This window comes from Megascapheus bottae, chromosome 13 (genome assembly GCF_031878675.1).
Source record: "Megascapheus bottae isolate mThoBot1 chromosome 13, mThoBot2.hap1, whole genome shotgun sequence".
In the NCBI taxonomy this organism is placed as follows: Eukaryota; Metazoa; Chordata; class Mammalia; order Rodentia; family Geomyidae; genus Megascapheus; species Megascapheus bottae.
This window is the reverse complement of record NC_143521.1, coordinates 14,480,996-14,499,377: the sequence shown is the minus strand read 5'-3', so window position 1 is coordinate 14,499,377 and position 18,382 is coordinate 14,480,996. Positions and strand designations below refer to the sequence as shown.

The 18,382-nt window shown below is 36.3% G+C and overlaps 1 pseudogene; it reads right to left on the bottom strand.

The window, feature by feature from the left end:
* Positions 1-9,812: 9,812 nt before the first annotated feature.
* On the bottom strand, positions 9,813-10,160 carry LOC150055555 (large ribosomal subunit protein eL42-like; annotated as a pseudogene).
* Positions 10,161-18,382: the final 8,222 nt, after the last annotated feature.

The following is an 18,382-nucleotide window of genomic DNA, read 5'->3' as shown; positions in this document are numbered from 1 at the left end:
TGAATTCTTATATCATATATTAATGTCACGTATGATGATAGTAAATCAATTGCTTAAGAACTTTGAGTTAATAGAAGCAGTTCATAGTGCTCTCTCTTTTAAGTTTTAGTTGTGCTAAGCAGAGCCATTCTTTGACTTCCAGTATTGTTTTAAAGATCCCACTGTATATTATCATTGCCTTCTATGCTTAGTTACCATTTGCCCATTAGTTTTTTGAATATATCTTACTTAACATATTTCTTCTCTGAAACATTTTATAAACGTGTTCTTGTTGCTGTGCCATCAAAACCTAGAACAGGGACCGGGAGTTTGGCCTAGTGGTAGAGAAGCCCAGGTTTTAGTCCTTGGTACCACATACATAGAAAAGCCAGAAGTGGTGCTGTGGCTCAAGTAGTAGAGCACTGGCCTTGAAGAAAAAGCCCAAAGGACAGTGCTCAGGCCCTGAGTTTAAGCTCCAGGACTGGCAAAAAAAAATCTAGAACAAGGGAAAAGCATATTAAGTATTCTGGAAATATCTTTCTCAGTTGGGGTCAGTGGTGTCCTGCCTCTTTTAATACTTGGAAGGCTAGTTGGTGGAAATACGAAGCCACCCTAGACCAAGAACTCTATTGGTCTGGCAAAATGGTGGTCATGTAAGTAGGCAAAAATACCAATTGTCAGAGCATTAGAAACATAGAAGTAAATATAGGGCTGTACTGGAATTCAGCTTCCATTTCCCTAACAACGTTAAAAAGAATTTCCAGAGTAGCTTTCCTTCCTGGATACTCGATGTTACCTCAGGCTCTTGCATCTCTTATAGTATTTGTAATCCAGCCCATAGTAACAGCAAAGCAGTCTATACAAAAATAAAACCAAACCCTTTGATTTGCTTTCAAACTGTGCCAATTTATATTTTGGTAGTTCATCTATGACTTTAAAAGTTCCACTGCATTTGCCAATGGATGAATCACATTCACAGTTGAACCTTTTAACAAATCTTCTTAAGATTATCAAAAGAAAACCATCAGATAATGTCTGTGTGCTAGGGAAAGGCAGAAAGGTGACAGAACATGTTTTTTTTATGCTTCGTTTTTGTCAAGAAAAAAAAAATCAGACCTAAACTTTAATGTGGCTAAGCTTCTAGGTCCCTTATCAACTTGCAGGACATACTAGGCAAAAGGAATGTGTAAAATTAACATCAAAAAGCCAGGTGCTGGTGGCTCATACTCGTAATCCTAGCTTCGCAAGAGGCTGACACCTGAGGATCAAAATCTGGAGCCAGCTGGGGGAGAAAAAGCCGATTAGATTCTTATCTCCAATAAACTACCGAAAAAGTCTTGAAATGGAGCTCAAGTAGAAGAGTGATAGCCTTGAGCAAAAGAAGTTCAGGAACACAGTCTAGGCTCTAAGTTCAAGCCCCAATACTGGCACAAAACAAACTAAAATATAACATGAAGGATGCTCTTGCATATGGAAGAGTCTCAGGACATGGTTCTTTAGAGAGACACATACATACATCTATTGTATACACATAAGTATGTGTGAAATATATAAAAATATGCATGCAATATATGTAAAAATACACATGCATGTGCTATATATAAACAAATATGCATATATATTTATAGTATATAATACATATTCACATACATTTTATATTTGTTTACATATTTATATACATTATATACTCATATACACATATTTTATGTATACATATATACATATGCATATATACATGTAATATACTATATTATTATATTATATTATTATACTATGAAATATACAATATATGTGACAGAATCAGGGATATTTGACTCTCCTCATTAAGAGATATAATTTTTAAAAATTAGTAAATGAAATGACATGTCTAACGTCTGTTTGAGAAATATACTATTGAAGTCATCGATTAAACAAAATTGGAAGTATGTTGATCATTGTTTGATCTTGGACAAGGGATACAATAAAACTAATTTTTCTCTACTTTTATATGTATATGAAAACTTCCACAACAAAATGATTTGTAAGTGGCTAAAATAGTATCCATCTATTTAAACAATTCCTTCCAGTTATAAAACAGTTATTCTATGTTCCACAGCCTTTCAGAGTTTTGTTTTCTATTTCTGAAATGGTACTGTGGTGTATTGCAATATTAAATGCTGTGAACACCTATATCTATATTCTTTTTGAAATAAATTGTTGTCTGTCTAGAACTCACCCTTGAAAGCGTAGCAGTAGTGGCATAGATTTTTGAGAATCATTCTTTAATCGTTCTTTTAGTCCCAGCCATTATTTTATTTATCTTTACTTCTTAACTCATCCTAACATATCAATTAATATTTTGAGACAATATACAAATATTCAAATGAAATCTCATTGTTTGTTAGTCTAAAAGTAAGTAGAAATGGGAGAAAGGAAGAATTAAAAAGTGAGAAGGCACTACAGACAGACATTTTATTCAACAGCTTAGCTCAATGTCTTGCCTAAACTACCAATAGGTATCTTTTTTCTTGTACCTAGAAAACTGTGCACATGTTTGGATTGTATGGAACTAAACATTTACTGCCTTTCAAAGCGACTCTCTCTCTTTGGAGACATAGGGCTAGGGTTGACAGCGCCCACAGGATTCATGCTTCTCCGACTCTAGGGTTCTCTTTGGGGTTTTACCAGATGGAAAACTAGCACCTCCGAGCCAGTGAGGTGGTGAGCTAACAGGCTTTATCGACAGATGGAGGACCCCAAGTGTGAATGAAAACAGCTTCAGCTTCAAAGGAAAAAAAAATAATCCGAATCTAATCTATGTAAGCAAATACCCATATCAAACCAATTATGCAGAGCAACCACACAATAGCCACCTCAACAACTTCAGGAAAGAAATATGTACCTGTCCAATACTTTGCTTATGTTTTTGAGTGGAGAATATGAAGTTGAAAATGAATGGCATTTTCTTCTCTTAAATGTGGACTTAATGTAGTGTGAATAGTTGCTTTTCCTTGTTATTAACAAGATAGTTACTGATGATTTTGGGAGACAGAACTCCAGGCTAACAATCTCACCACAAACTATCTTGCAAATCTTAGGTAGAGCATTCTTCTCACAGATTATCTGAATATACAAATATAAATATGTGGCAATTGTCCAGTTAGATGAGATAGACGTGCATTATTCAGGGATATAACTGAAGTTTCCAGTCATTTGTCTCTAAAATGATCCAAAACAGCTGTATTTTTCCTATTTCTAGGAATGGTAATAGTTATGCAAAGAAGATACACTAGTAGTATCTGAATGCTTCTTCTTAAAGAATTTTCATAAAATTATTTTGTAACTTTTTTATTATAACTATACTCACCTTATAAAAGGCATGCTTCTTTGGTTAATGTTTAATTTTTTTTCCACAGTGTCAATGTACTTCAGTCTCGCCACCATATCATATTGTATTTGCTCTACCAATGGAAAAACACAGTAATGATAAAAGTATTTTAAACTTTGCCTCTACGTTGTTATGTTTATCAGCTTACAAAAACATTTTAATGAAGAGAAAGGTAAAGACAGAATGAAGCCATATACATAATGCATATCCTATGAAGCTTAGAAAATTGAAAGGAGAGGATGAGCTGGGAAGATCAAGAGAAAATGATGAAGGGGATGATATTAAGATGTACCAGATATATAAACTGATACATTGAACAGTAACTCCTTTGTAAAAAATATATATATATATTTAAAATTGCCTATATATATACATAATGCATTTCACTGGTCATTGTTTTGTATGTTCTTAGATGTTTATCTTAAAAACTTCAGGTATTCACTGAAAATTTATTTCATTGACACCATATTAATGAAATAAGCTACAGTTAAAATGAATGAACCACCATTCAAATTTAGAAGGGCCTCATTTTACCAGTAAAATAACTTACAAAATACATTTTGTGAGAAAGAAGATTTATCCCTTTTAGAATAATCTAAACTTCAACCAAGTACTAAAAACTTTAAACTTGAAGATATTTTATTATTTAATTAAAACCTTGATTATATTGTTCCTGGCAGTAGGCCTTTACAATTCAGAATTCTCCTAAAATGAAGTCAGAAGCTTTGAAGTTGATCTTTCTATCCAAGAGCCCTGTAATGCTTTTTTTTCTTGACACTGGAAATATATAATCCGTGTAGCGAAGTCATAAAGGGTCTCAGGAACAGTGCCATCTCTGAGGTGGCAGGGAAGCTTAACTGACTTGGGACTCTTCAGCACAAGCAGCAATGCTGTATTGGTCATAATGGTACATGGTCTGCCATCTGCCCCTTCAAACAACTCAGCATGCTAAGTGCTACTCACAGGGAAATGGGAAATCTGCTTACTTGGGGGAGGATCTGTCTGACCCTTTCTCGAAGGCCTAGTGAACCTTCAAAAGACATTTCCTCAGTGGAAAATACCAGGAATCTGCCTGTTTTAGGTTTTCTCCTGTCTTAGAGTATAAGAACTACTCACCGGCATGTCTTATACTCACAGCTAAAAGTTAACAGATGCCCCCAACGTATCTGATCAGTAATGGAAGTTAATGGCATGAGGGTTCTGGTCATTAGCTACAAATTACAAAGGTTGTGAGCTGAGCAAGTGGTAAAGTGCCAGCCTAGCATCCATGAGACTTGAGTTAAAACCCCAGTATTGCAAAACAACAAAAAATAGAGAGGGGGTGAATGAACCTTAAAACTGTACTTCCAAACTAATGCATATTGTCTTTGTCACAAACAAATGTTTGCAATTCATAGTCTAATATTTTATATTATTCCTTATATGATTTGTCCAGAGATCTATAAATCAATTGGTCATATATATATATATATATATATGTCTATCTATATACACATATATATGTAAGAAGATATGTTGCTAATTTAATGTCGATTTGGATTTTATACTTTAAAAAAGTCTTTTAAAGGCTCTGCAGGATTGGGTTTATGAAGTCTGTATCCTAGGCAACTTCAGAGCTTTCTAAAGAGTATGCCAACTAGACAGCTGCTGTAGCTACTACCAAAGAACAAATCTTTGCACCTTGGCATCTGGGATTTTATTTGTTAGCCAAAAGAAACACAGTTTCGGCATTGTCTAAAGCTATCTAATAAATGGCTGTGGTTAAGACCACTGGGAATACTTGTGAAGAGCGGTTGCTTGTTAAATGCCACAGGGACCGCTATCTTGACTGTTAAGTATCAGTTTCTGCAGATTGTTCTAGAGGTTGAGAGATCTGAGGGTCACAGTTTGTAGCCAGTACAAGCAGGAAAGTTTTTGAGCCTCTTATCGTTTGTGAGACTCTGAGCTCCATTTTCTTTTTAAGGCAGAATTGGAGCCATGGCTCAAATGGTAGAGTGCTAACTTCGAACAGACAGTGCTTAGGCCTTGAGTTCAAGTGTCAGGAATGGCAAAAAGTAAGAAAGAAAAAAAGAAAGAAGGAAGGAAAGAAAGAAAGAAAGAAAGAAAGAAAGAAAGAAAGAAAGAAAGAAAGAAAGAAAGGAAGAAGGAAAGGCCCTATTAAAAATCCAAACTACATTCTACCATCTAGATGGCTACATACTATAGGGAGTGATTTATAAAAATTCCATACAATACACAGAAAATGAGAAAATGATAAGAAAAATACCCAAGATCTATCACATTTTCCCATTTAAAAAAATCTTAAGGAAATTGGTCATTGGTGGCTCACCCCTATAATCCTAGCTGTTCAGGAGCTTGAGATCAGAGGTTTTGGTTCATAATTAGACTAGGCAGAAAAGTTCATGAGATTCTTAACCTCCAATTAATCTTTCCTTCTCTTCTCATTTGTTAAAGTTCATGCCATTAAAGTATACATTATACTTTTGAAGCATGTCACCTCGCCACTTGAGGAGATGGAGTGGTTCAGCCGGTTTGGCAAGAGCAGGTATTTTCTGCTTTGAACTTTTTGGGGGAAAGAGTCACAAAGGTAATGTCTACATTTATACTCTGTTCTCGGGAAGATGAAGCATGATATTAAGTTGAAACATGACAGCTGGTAAGATTGAACTCAGTGAATAGGCAAAAGAGTATCAAGAAAAGCTAGGAAATCACGTATCTGTATGGAATATAGAGTGGTATTCATTTGATACAAATTCAATTTGCATGAATAATTAACATTAAACTAGCATGATTAATTTGAAGATTTACTCTGATGTCAGCAATATGTAGCCAGAAGCGCAATGGTACACTAAATTGTGTGTGCTTGTTCATAAGTTAGCTGAAGAAAAGTTCAAGGATTTGGAAGGAATAGGATTTGGAGATCGGTGGCAAGGAAGTCTAGTAATAAGTATGTGAGTGTACACTAACTATGAAGGTGTTTGTTTTCATTGCTAATGCTCTTAAGAGGCATCCCTCTTAGTAATCAGGTAGATAAGATGGCGGGTTGGTTGGTAGTTGATTATTTTCTTTCCCTAGCCTCTCTGTTGCTTGTTCAATAGAGTTATGAAGTTGTCATAACAGAAGGCTGGAAGTCATGAGAGGCTCAACATCAACACCTAACTAATGCCACTGCTGAGTGCTAAGTCTTACATCAGTGGAGAAACACTATATCTCCAGTATTGTTCCATTTTTAGCAAGTCAGACAAACTTCGGTAATTTCATTGGACGTATTCTGTAGGGGAAGAGACTTGATATAGAAATACTTTGAATACAGATTTACCTTTCCTACCTTCATTCCTTCTGCTAGCACTGAAGTCACAGAATAGCTTGCCCACTTAATTGTATTCTACACAGAATTGTGTATGATCCAGGAACTCATTTCAACGCAGAAGAAATGCATCCGTGAAGGCTGATGAATTAATCTTACCATGTTTTCCATCACTCAGAAGTGGTCTACCTATGTTAACAGAGACATGGATTATTATGTTGGTCATTTTTTATACCATTTGGAAGAAAATACACTAAAATGGGACTATAATGTGAGGATGTCTTTTTTTTTTTTAAAGCCAAAGCATATGGGCTCAGGAATCAAGGGATAGAATTGTCCTCAAAATAATATAAAATAAGTTCTTCATAGAATTTTATTTTTATGATTTTTAATTTTATTGTAAAGGTGATGTATAGAGGGGTTACAGTTACAAAAAGGAAATCAGTACAATTCTTGTCAAACATTGTTAATTGCTCCCATGTTTTCTCTCCTTTCTCCCCCCCACACCTCCTTACACTGTAAAGTTCATTTCAGACATAGTGTATTATGAGTATTGCTGTTGCATTGGATCACACTTAAATTCCTATGTTTGAAAATTTGAGTTTTGCTTATGTGTCTATATTAGTCACCAAGGAATTGTGACATAAGGGATAATTCAATCATTGCACACAATGATTCCCCTGAATTAGAAGGTTGAGACTACCCTTTGGCCATTTTGTGCTCTTTATGCTTCTGAAAAGAGCATGCTGCTGTCTCACACCTATAATCCTTGCTACTTTGGAGGCAAAGATTAGAAGGCTTAGAATGTAAGGCCAACCCTTAGCAGAAAAGCCCTGAGATTCTATCTCAATTAATAGCTGGGTACAGTGTATATGCTTACCATTCTAACTATGTGAGAAACTGAGGAGATTGTGGTTCTATATGATCCTGAGCAAAATGTTCAAGGAAACCCCTTCCCAAGAGAGCAAAAAATGGCTGGGGACTTGTTCCCATGCTTGAGTGGTTGCCTAAAAAGCATGAAGCCTCATGTTCAAACTCCATGAAGTCCAAAAGGAAAACATGAGTTACTTTTCTGGCTAAATGATTGATTCCAACTACCAAGGGGAAATTGTTATCACAAATATAAGAAAAACAATGTCTGATATATAGTTCATTTTCTTGGGTGCCTCTTAATACTTCATGCTTAAGTAGAAATAAACTGAGCACTAAAGCAAAACTAATAAGAAGCAGGATGATGATCAAGGCTCAGATCCTTTGAGAGTGAAAATTTCTTTACCATTAGTTGAAGCTGGGTTTTTGGCAAGCATCAAGGCAAATATGAGCTAGATAACAGCAGAAGGAAGTTATCAGTATCATCCACTGGGTACTGAAACACGCACCACAGTATTCTTGCAAATATTTCTGTTGACACTATTAACATATACTATCTGTATTTTTCTTTCTTTTGTTCCTATTTACTTTTCTATATTTGTTGGTGGAGGTTAAATGTATAACTTAGTCAAGTAATGATCTATTCAGTGGAATAATGAAGGAATGTGAAAAATAATTTGCATAATCAGTAATGGATGCAGTGAGGATTGGGCTATACCTCTCTTCATTTGTGGAAAAGGTCAAAGTAAGGTCATTGCTGGATGTAGGATAGCTGGCTCTCATCAGGTGGAAGTTTAGAAATTCGTTGGTGCATGGGTTCTAATGTTAGAAGAGTGAAAACGGAAACTGAATATCTGAAAGGGTATTCTGACCATCACTTTAGTGACTGATGGCTTCCATTCCACTCCTCATTAAATGCTTTGTCATAATGGAGGTGGGCTCTGTAAATGTTTCTCATGGGCAGTTGGCATGATGTTATACTTTGTCAGCAGAGGGCACTGGAAGAACATTGAGGATGAAGGAGTTTTTCCTCCTGGTTTCAATGTGCTTCCAGATGCTTCTCTGTACTCAAAGTGTGGCTTCGGATCGCACATCTGGGAGACACCCAGGGTACTAAGACTCCTTGAGTTTCAGTGGCAAGCCTGTGGATGGCTTCCTGACCAGCATCGCTACCACTGTGCTAGTGGATTCCCAGGAAGTCGTGCAGCCACTACAACAGATCACTTCTCACTTGTGGCTCTGCACTTTGGAGGGGCCATTTCCTGCTATAGTCCTCTTTCTGTTAGTCCCAGCCCATAGGAAACCTGGAGAAATTCTGGCTGTGATTCCATGTACACCAATTTTAGCTCCTGTAATATGGACGGAAGTTTTCTGATGCTCTGGTTGTGTGTCAGGCTGGGGAAGCTGGCCAACACCTGGGCTATCCAGTGGATTCCAACATCTTTTCCAATGAAGTCTGAGCCCCAGACTTGGAGAGTACATCCATCCACATGTAGTCCCTCGTTAGGTATGCTCCCTCACTTCTGGGGTGTTCTGTGGTAATTTTCTGACCCCTGTATAGTTTATTCTGTTTGTAATATCTATATTAGACATGGCCTACTCAAAGTACTGCGTGTTCTATTTCACTCCATCTTGATTCACTCACCATATTTAAAAAGATTTTTTTATAAGCATGAGTAGCTTTCTTTCAAATACATCAGTGAATGTTAATCTACATTGGGGTTTAGTTGCTGTTCAGGAAAGTGAAATATTTTTAAGGATGCAATTGACCCACTGGCTATTTGGTACTCACAGCACATATAATATATATATATAATATGCATATATATTACATACACATAAGAGCTACAGACAAGGTAAACACTTATCTGTACAATACTTAGTATGAACAAGAGCAGCTGATAGTTTTGAGCCATTTTAATGAGAGTTAAGAAATGGGCATTGAGTTACCAAAGGACTTATTCAGAAATGGAATCTCCATTGTTCATGAATGAACTTTAGGTGTTAAAGTATCTTTAGGTTCATCTAGTCATCTTTCAGAACTAAATCAAGGTGGAAATCCCTGGACAGTGGGTTAAAATTGATGCCAGACTTCTTCTGGTGTATAAGTGGCTGAGAACACAACCAATTTCCCTAAAAAATGTTCTCAGATTTTCAAAGACTGTGGAATGCTCCACTGACTTTTATTTATTTATTTATTTGAATTTGGCCTAAAGATATTTTTGTCTTTATAAAAAAAATGGAACTTAGACATCATGATGTTACTGTCTTCATAATAGAAGTTGGAACTTAGAACTGGATCACCTGCCCCTTTCTCTTTTTATCTCTACTCAGTTCAAAATGTTTGCATCTCTTAATAGCTAGCATTCCCTTAGATCTGCAGTTGGGCTCAACACATTCAAGTCAGTACAATCTTTGTAGTCTTAGCTTTTTTTCCCAGAAAATTGGCTTAGACTGACCACCATAGCCACTCAGTTTTCTTCCATAACAACGCTTTTCCTGGGAGTAAAGAGAATCCTTGTCCTTCTTGTACTGTGTTACTTTGTGAGGCTGGCACTTGTCACACTTCTTACAGAAAGTTGGGTGGGTTTTTGGAACATTAACCATGATGACAGGAAGCCTTCAGCAGTGCCAAAAGAAAGAGGCTGAGCTGAAAATGTCCATTGACTTTTATGTCATGGTCTTTTTTGGGAGAAGAGCCTGACTTGATGTCTACTCATACCTTAAACATTTTCAAAGGAGATAAAGCATTCATGATGGTTGGGCTTTCCCCCTTAATTATCTTAATAAGATCTTGACAAAATTGGCAGCTTTCCAATGGGTACACTAAGAAAATATGAATCTCATGTCCTTCCTTTACATATATAGTTAGAACAATTACGGATGAAAGATAGAGAAATAGGAAATAATTTAATCTTCCAGAGTATCTTGTTCACTTTTCATTTATGGTTTTTGCATATTCCCTTTCCCCTTTGACCACTGAACTTGGCAATCCTGTCTTGGTTACTGCTATATTTTTTTCATGTGCTTATTGTCTTCTCAGTTAGACAAGTTCAATGATGTATCACCAGAACCTCTCGGGCTACTCCTCCCAGTTGTACTGTCCTCTGGGCCTCAATTCAAATCTGCCAAGTAGACAAAAGATGTATTTCCTAACTTTGTGCTGAGTACTTTGCTTAATATCCTTTCAATTACCATTAGATTCTAGAGAAACAATATTTGGTGCAATGAAATCAGGGCCTTGTGAGGCTCCTGTTACTATGATGTATGTCCAAGATAGTTTTAAAAGTTAATATTCCCTTGCAGAATTCTGTTAGTAGCTTTTGAAAATAAAGAGTTGAGTAAACTTTAATAGAAATATTTCAAGTCTTATTTAAAGAATTTTTTAAAATGCAATATTTTCTTTACAATAAATCAGTACGTAAAAAGAAAAATTTGGTAGAATATTCAGGAAAAAGGAAAGATCAACTCCATCTGTGAAAAGTGACTAAGACTTACTTAACACTGTGAAAATGTGATTAAATTCATCAGCTGAACCTGAGTCCTTCTGTTCCTAAGGCATTTTACAGTAGAATACTAATAATCACAGCATGTGCTAAATAGTGAGTTAAGCATTTAACACACATTGTTTCTTTTAATTAATTAGTATTCTTGTATAAAGAATGTAAAAAAAGGCTTTGAATGTAACTTAAGTCCACTGTTCACTGGTTTTTAATTCATTTCAAAGGTTCACTTAGAATTTAAATTCCTTTGATGTAGAAGTTTACTGATTTACAGAATCCCTCTCTTCAAGCATACTGACCTAAGCTAAATGATGGTTATCTGAGTCACTTTAGTTACTCTTAATTTTTTTTGCCAGTCCTGGGGCTTGCACTCAGGGCCTGAGTACTCTCCTTGGGCTTTTTCCTCAAGGCTAGCACTCTGCCACTTGAGACACAGCACATTTCTGACTTTTTTTTTTAATGTATGTGGTACTGAGGAACCGAACCCGGGTCTTCGTTCATGCTAGGAAAGCACTCTACCACTAGGCCAAACTCCCAGCCCTACTCTTTATTAAAAAAAAAAAAATTGAAGTAGTGTTTTGCCATGTGGCCCCTAGGCTAGAATTCTCCACTCAGCCCAGGGTGGCCTTGAACTTGGAATTTTCTGTCTCCTAAGTGCCTGGGTTACAGGGACGCTGCCGCCATGCCTATAATTCCATGGTGGGTAGAATGGAACCAGGAGATTTTTGGAAAGGCAGAGAATGTTGTGGCTATAAGTTGATAAGGGGACTGAGGGAATTCAAACATCAACTATGGTTTCTAGAGATGAAAACAAAGTAGGATTAGAAGAATGGGGCAGTAAGTGCAGAGAGCTGACAGTGCTAATAAGGGTTTTAGTTTTTCTTTTTTTTTTTTTTGATTTGTTGAGATTATGGAATTTTATTTTTTTTTCCATAAACCTTCATATCATTTTTTTTTGTTTTTTGTTTTTTTTTTATTTTTTTTATTGTAATTAGTAAAAGGGTTACATGATATTTGCCAGATAGAAGGTGCATTAATTCACATACATTGATACCCTTTCACATGTCTTGGTACCCGTTTCCCTCCCCCCCCCCCACACCCCACACCCGTCTTGGTTTTCCCCCCTTCCCTATCAAATTTCAAATATCCAAATACAAATAAATTCAATATATCAGATAACAAAGTGAGATACTAGGGTTTTAGTTTTTCATTGAACAATATTACAAAAAGTGTGTATGCTGACAAGGATGATCTGTCATACCTAGACATTTGAATTTGAGAGAAGGACACACTGCCAGACATTTATTTGTCAGAAGAGATGAGCTTTGTATCAGAAGAGAAGGTAGTTTTCTGTTTGACACCTTCATTAGAACAAATAGCATGGATTATGAATAGCTTCAGATTCTCCCTTTTAAGACAAACATAAATAACTTTGCAGGGCTTTCTCAGCCTTACACGTATTCCTAAGAATACGTGGTGGGAGTGACAGGCCTGCTATGCTCTGTGACAGCTTCTGTGTGATGAAGCGGTAGACTTTGATGAATGGCCCAGGCCAGGCAGTGCCATTACAGCTGACTCACTCCAGGAAGGTGAATTGGTTTAGATTGTATGGTATCCTTCAAGAAGGAAGTGTTTCTGTCTGTCTGTCTTACATCCAGCACACAGAGGATCCCTTGCAGCTTGTCATAATCTATGAAGTGGAACCAAACATTCCTATATCTATAAAGGATGTTCTCAATAATTTATGCAGTTCCTTTTGTGTTGTTTTTAGGGCCATAAAATACATTGATTTTCTTTTGTAGTGGTCAGACTCTCACTGTAAATTGTATCTGCACTAAAAGTAAAAGACAATCTAAAGAAGTTTTTCCTAAAAGAGACAAACTGTATAATTTTAAATTATATATACTATTTTTTTATTTAAACATTTCTGATATAGATTACCATGACAGATGCTATTACTTGCTTTACAAATCTTGGATCAATTAATTTTATTAGTTGGCATTGTTATCATCATTTTACATGTGACAAAAACTGAAGCATGGGAAAAAATGTTACATAGCTATCAAAGGCAGAGCCAAGATACAAGCCTAGGGATTTTTTTTTTGCCAGTCCTGGGCTTGAGCTCAGGGCCTGAGCACTGTCCTTGGACTTTCTCAAGGCTAGAGCTCTACCACTTGAGCCTCAGCACCACTTCCGGCTTTTTTCTATATGTGGTACTGAGGAATTGAACCCGGGTCTTCATGCATGCTAGGCAAGCACTTTAACCACTAGGCCAAACTCCTGGCCCAAGCCTAGGGATTTAAAATTGAGGATCCCTAGTTGCAATCATTAGTGCATGATGGTTGGTAACTGAATTAATGTCAAACATGTTCATAATTACTTAATATTGGTCAAAAGTACTCTGTGATATGAATACTACTCTTAAAACTCCTTTGAGATTTGAGGGATTGATGGATTGGGATCAATAGATAAATTAGCATTATTTATTATTCCATTACTATGCACTGGATACTATGCACTGGATGTGTATATATATATATATGATAAATCTGTACAATAGTAATTATCCCATTTTGTAATAAGAGATATTATGAATGAAACAACACAAAAATAAGAGGAAATAGAATAAATGGAAACATAAAATAAGAGGAACTAAAACTCCAGCCTTGTAGAAAATACTCAAAAATGAGGGTTCTCTTAACACAGCAGGGGAAATAAAAGAAACTAATTGAATGAGCAGACTTCACAGAGAAAACCGGACCATACAGAACGCACAGAATGCAAAATTAGGATAGACTTGAAGATGGCTTTGTGGGACTGGAGGCATGACTCAAATGGGAGTATGCCATGCCAACCTTGAGTAGAAAAGAAGACTGCAAGAGCCCTGAGTTTAAGCTCTAATACTACCATAAATAAATAAAAATCAATCAAATGATTTTTTTAAAGATTGCTTTGTGCTAAAACTCAATTCATAAATCCAAAAATGATACTTTCTATAAGTCTTGATTCTGCTTTGTTTAATTATTTCACTTTAAATTATATGAAAAATGGGTAAGTAGAAAAGAACTGGTTGATATCAATAATAAAACTGAAAATATTTTACCATAAGCACAAAAGTAATTATTTCATCTTCTTAAAGAAATTTGCTATTACTGAATGTCATCAAGAGCCAATCCTTGGCTCTATTTTCTGTTTTCTTCACCTATACTTATGTTATCAGTAGAAAATCATAATTGACCATCTTCAATCACCTAATTGTTTTACCTGTATTGTCTAATCCTTGCAACAATCATAACAGTTAAGTACTATTTCTATTTATTGATTGACATATTGAGGACTACAGAATTATCATTTACTTAAATTCATTAAAATAAAAAGTGGCTGAGGGGGCCGGGCATAGTGACACATATCTGTAATCCCTTCATTGGGCAAAAGGATGGTGTTTATGAAGTCAACCAGAACAATACAGAAAAACTCCATCTCAACACCCCAAAGGGAAAAAATGTGCAAGAGGTAGGATGTTAACTGTGGCCTGGTGATGCTGAGATTTATTAAGCTGGTATTCATTGTAAACCATAGCAACTGCTGTCACTTCTTAATTATGAAGCATTTCCATACCTGTTAACACATTGATTGCAGCAAAATTCCATCAAGCAAGCCAGATAGAATAACTATAATAAATCAGTATAAGCTACTTGCTTATTTCATATTTCCAAATGATTATTAAAAACATAAACTATTGTCATATGCAAAAAGAAAAGAGAAATAATAAAATAAATTCTCATTTTCACAGTATGCGTATAAGTTTATGCAGAGATATGTATAGACATTTTGAAAGAAAACATGCCAAAAAGTTTTTTCAAGACAGGGTCTCACTATGTAGCCCAAGATGCACTCAAACTTTCCATCTTCCTGCCTCAGATTTTGAAAAATGCAAAAACTCTTTACTATTACCACAGTTGCCAACCTTCTATTAGGAATGCCCTGTTTAAAATGATTAGCATCAAACAGTAGAATGGCACCTGAATATGGGCCATTCTGGATCCTCTGAAAAGTAGGACGGACTTGAATTTTCGGGATTGTGTACATAGCTTTCTTGCTTTGCCTCTTCATTCTCTGGGATGGGGAAGCATATGTGGGATTGTGGCCTGCCAATTTGCATTTCTGTATCAAACTAATTTAGACTAAACTGAGAAAAAGCTTAGCCTGGAAATCACCAATTTAAAAAAAATAAAGAGGTACTTGAATCTATCCAGTAAACTGAAGTTAAAATCCTGAGATTTTACCTACCCATTTTGAACCTTGAAAAAGTCACTGTATTTAATAGAACTTATATTTCTGAAAACCCTTTACTTTCTTGGCTAGAAATACTAGAGGAAAAAGCAAAGATGAAAACTTTATAGGGTTTCTTTAGGACGAGAAAATTACTTTCCCATTTTATTTTTTTTTTCTTGTGTAGTTCTGGGGACTGAACCCATGCTAAATAAGCATTCTACCCAAAGGCTACATTCCAAACTGTCACTTAAATTATTTTTATAAAGTCTTTCACAAATATTGTTTCTGTATTGCTATATAAGCACGTGTCGATCCTATTTGATCTTTGAGCTGTATCACTTTTTTATAATTAAATGTCGCTGTTTAGAATTCTATAAGATTTTTAGTGAAAATGTAAAGGGAATTTTAACAGTAATATCAGTAATAAAATTGAGATAGATTTAAATGAACAACTTTTGAAAGGGCCTGAGTAAGGTGACATCTTGCAGACTTTTGTATGTGGTCTAACAAAGATTTTCCATCCATATATTACATTGCCTACTTCTAATTTTTAATGCAGTCCCTCATGACATTGGTAGAATTGGCTTGAGCGTTCATTCTGGCTGTAGAAACTTGGGCTGGCCAGCCATCTGCTCCTTTGTTTCAGATCTTGTTTTGGCTGAGTGTGAGACGGAATGACCTCTGAAACACCTTCTATTATCTCATGAGGAAACGGCACATCTTCCGAGGATTGTATGGTACCATAATCACTACCGTCTCCAAGGAGACTATATAAATAATAGAGTATAAGAAGCTCAGATCATAATTTCATATTACCTCAGAAGAGAAAATGTAAGGAAAGGGTAGGAACACAACACATTCATAGCCAAGACCCGAGTGCAGGATTGAGTCCGGTCTTATTCCCCAAGGTCAAGCAAAGTACCAGGATCATGCTCACATGCTTGCCCGCTGGCAACCTTGGTCCCCAGGGAACAATGGCCCCCGCACACCAAGGTGTTCCACTGTGGACCTGGCCAAAGACACTTCCCTGGGCCCCCACAGACCATAATCCATTCTTAATGTTTGTTTCCTTGTTAAGCCTCATATAAGCCTCCCACCCTCAAATACAGTCCTGAGCACAACCTCCAATCCCATGAGAAGCTCTGTGCCCCCCGCTGTTCCTCAATAAACAGTCCTTGCCTGTTGAGGATCCAGTCCAAACTATTCCTATTCCATTCTCCTCCATTTTCCTTACACGGAGCAAAATTATAAGATGGTAAATCAACATTACTCTGAAGTTCAACTTTGGGAAATCTAGGACTTTGGGGACCTTGAGTCCCACAAGGCTGAATCTAAGTGCTGACCGTGTTAGGTACCATTTTTAGTCACCCCCTGATTCTCAGTCCTTAGGGTTGAACAGAAATTGCCTCCAAGGATATAGAACTACATAGTGTAGTATCCTGAAAGGTTTTTTCTGTGGATCATTAGCTGTAGAGATGATGGTTAAAAAGAAAATAAAAAATAAATGAATTATGCAGGTAAGAGTGTTGAAAAAAACCACATACTACATGCTTCTTTTGGAAAACTGAAGTGAATTTAGCATTTAAAAATTGCTAAAATTGGACCAGAAGTGTGGCCTAGTGGTAAGAGTGGTTGGCTAGGATGCATAAAGCCCTGTGTTTGATTCCTTAGTAGTTTATAAACAAAAAAAGCTGGAAGTGGTGATGTGGCTCAAGTGGTAGAGCGCTAGCCTTGATAATGCCCAAGGACAGTGGTCAGGCCCTGAGTTCAAGCCCCAGGGCTGGCAAAAAGAAATACTAAAATTTAAAAAAATCCCACCTTTTCATATGTAGTCTAATATTTGCAGATGATATTCCCACTTTCTATTTTAGCTTTTAATAACATATTTGTTATCACTACATTGAAGAATACTACAGCTAAGTGAAGAGCCAAAAAAATCCTTTAATCCAAGGGTATGAACTGAACATTGCTGAGAATACATGTACCATAAATTCTCATCCAAAGTATAAACAAATCCTAATGATCCAACTATATAGTCAAGTAGAATGAAGTACAATTTAGTTATGTTAGTGGATGCAATGCAGAACTGAAAAATTTGTGACAGCACAGGGAAGAATAAGCTGTTGAATACAGACAATGCAAAGACAACTCTCACTTTGCTTCTTCTAATAGAGATGGAATCACAACTCTACTTAGAAGTACAAAGCAGGGACTGTGAGAAAGAAAAAATGATTTTTCATCAGGACTAATTAGGGGTTCTCACTTCCAAAGAAAATTCTTCTATTAAACCAAATCTTGAACAAACTTTATCAGGTCATAAATTCTAAACTGTTTACATAAAAAGTACACCCAATGGAAAAAATGCAGGTTTAATGCAAATAGAATGATTTCAGTGAACCTAAATAATATGGAAACAAAGTCTTTTAATTGTACTCTTCTTCCTGTGGCAACTTCATTGATATATTTAAGGTAAAGTCCAGATTAGTTTGATAACAGTGTGCAAATACTGCAGGCTTATCACACACTACATGTACTTTACTGCCACAGAGAACAGAATGAAGAAAATGAATTTCAGTGTTAGAGATTTAGATGTAAGTTAGATGGGTTTTCAGAATGAAGATGATTACACTTTCCAAGAGGCTTGCATGTTAACTGCAGAGTAAACCATGTCACCTGACAGCCTTGACACTTCATTCCAAACTCTGAATCTAAGATTTGGCCAAATCATGGAATTCTTGTTCCAATATGAAGTGAGGAAAGCAGAACTGGAAAGCTACTTGTAGCATTGAGCATATATTTTTTGGAGATCAGAGATGGACCATTTCAGTGGTCAGATTCTTTTCAAGTAAAAGTTTCCTTATGATGAAATTATCAGGGACAGGAGTTTGGCCTAGTGATAGAGTGCTTGTCTAGCTTGCATGGAGACCTGGGTTTGAGTCCTCGGTACCACCTACATAGAAAAGGCTGGAAATGGTGCTGTGGCTCAAATGGTAGAGCGCTAGCCTTGAGAAAGCCCAAGGACAGTGCTCAGGCCCCGAGTTCAAGCCCCAGGACTAGCCAAACAAAAAGTATCAATATAAG